Source organism: Corylus avellana, chromosome ca2, assembly GCF_901000735.1.
Source record: "Corylus avellana chromosome ca2, CavTom2PMs-1.0".
Classification (NCBI taxonomy): domain Eukaryota; kingdom Viridiplantae; phylum Streptophyta; class Magnoliopsida; order Fagales; family Betulaceae; genus Corylus; species Corylus avellana.
In genome coordinates, this window is record NC_081542.1 from 11,961,462 (window position 1) to 11,963,084 (window position 1,623).

Below are 1,623 nucleotides of genomic sequence, written 5' to 3' on the forward strand. Positions count from 1 at the left end.
GTGACACTCGATCCCATGAACTTCCATTTTATGCCCAAAACCTCAATTCCATCAGTCAAAAGTATGAACTTAGACGGTCAAAGTGATAATGCGTTGTAGTTCATGGGGACAAAGTGACTGGTAGACCGTCTGAGTTAACACATTTGACTGACAGAATGAGGGTTTTGGGCACAAAATAATAGTTCATGGAGGTCGAATGTCACAATTGATAGTTCACGAAAGAAAAGTGTCAAAGCGTTGTAGTTGACGAGGAAAAATGTAATTACTAGGGGTGCAAAGGCGGTTACGGTTAGCGGTTAGTGGCAATAACCGCTAACCGTAACCGCCCTAGCGGTTAGTAAATTTCACTAACCGCAACCGCTAACCGCCTAGCGGTTAGCGGTTAGCGGTTAGTGGCCGGTTAGCGGTTAGTGAAATAGATAACCGCCCGCTAACCGCTTTTTTAAAATTGGGCTTTTTGGGCTTTTTTTTACCCTCATTTTTTTTTCTTGTATTTTTAATATCTTCTTGGGCCCAATTGCTATAAAAAGAGCCCATATTGAAAAATCAAAAATATTTGACAAAAAATTTACATTTACTTGTACTTAAAAAAAATTTCCTTAAATATTAAATCATAACTCGTTAACTTTTTTTTTTTAGGAAAAAAAAAAATTCAACACAACATACAAAAAAAAGTTCAGAATTCAGATAACTATCACAACATATAAAAAAAATATATAAAAAAAGTTCAACACAAAGCATATAAAATAAGTTCAAATAAAACATTAAATGATACAAATAGTCAAATAAAACATTAAAACTTCATCAATCTTCTCATTTGGTCATCTAGCAAATCATGTAGACATCAAAAGAAGAAAAGTTATAATATTAAACATAATAATATTAAGGCACAAGCATGTACACATATCAAAAAGTGCTTAATATAATTGTATTGCAATTAAAATACTATGACAATTCAAAAAATAATAATCTTCGTTACTAACAAACCTCTAGGAATGAGATTGATTAGGTTTAGTTTAAGGTTAGGAAGAGATGAATATATATGGGTATTAAAACGACGTAGTTTTGGCTTGTTCAATTTTAAAAAATTGTTCAACAAATGGTTCAAAAAATTGGTCAAAAATTTGTTCAAAAAATGGTTCAATTTCTTTTTTCATAAAATGGTTTAAAAATTGTCAAAATAGTGTTCAAAAAAAATGAAAAATATATTAATACTTAAATTGTTGTTATAAGTAATTGTTGAATCTAATGCTAATTGCTTAATTTGACATTTTATGAATCACATTGTCATTGTATATAAATATTATGATTAAATATTTGAATTGTCATTGGATCATATGATTAAGTGTTGATCTTATAAACTTACAAACAAACAAAAATACTTCAATTGTATTTATAAGTAACACATTGTTTAATCCAATGTCAATTACTTAATTTGATATTATATGAATCATATTGTCATTGTCATTGTACATGAATAATTGATTAAGTATTGGAATTGTAATTGGATCATATAGTTAAGTATTTATCTTATACATTTATATTATTCAATATGCATATAATATAACTATAAGCAATTATATATATATATATATATATATAATTCAAAATTGTTCAAAATTG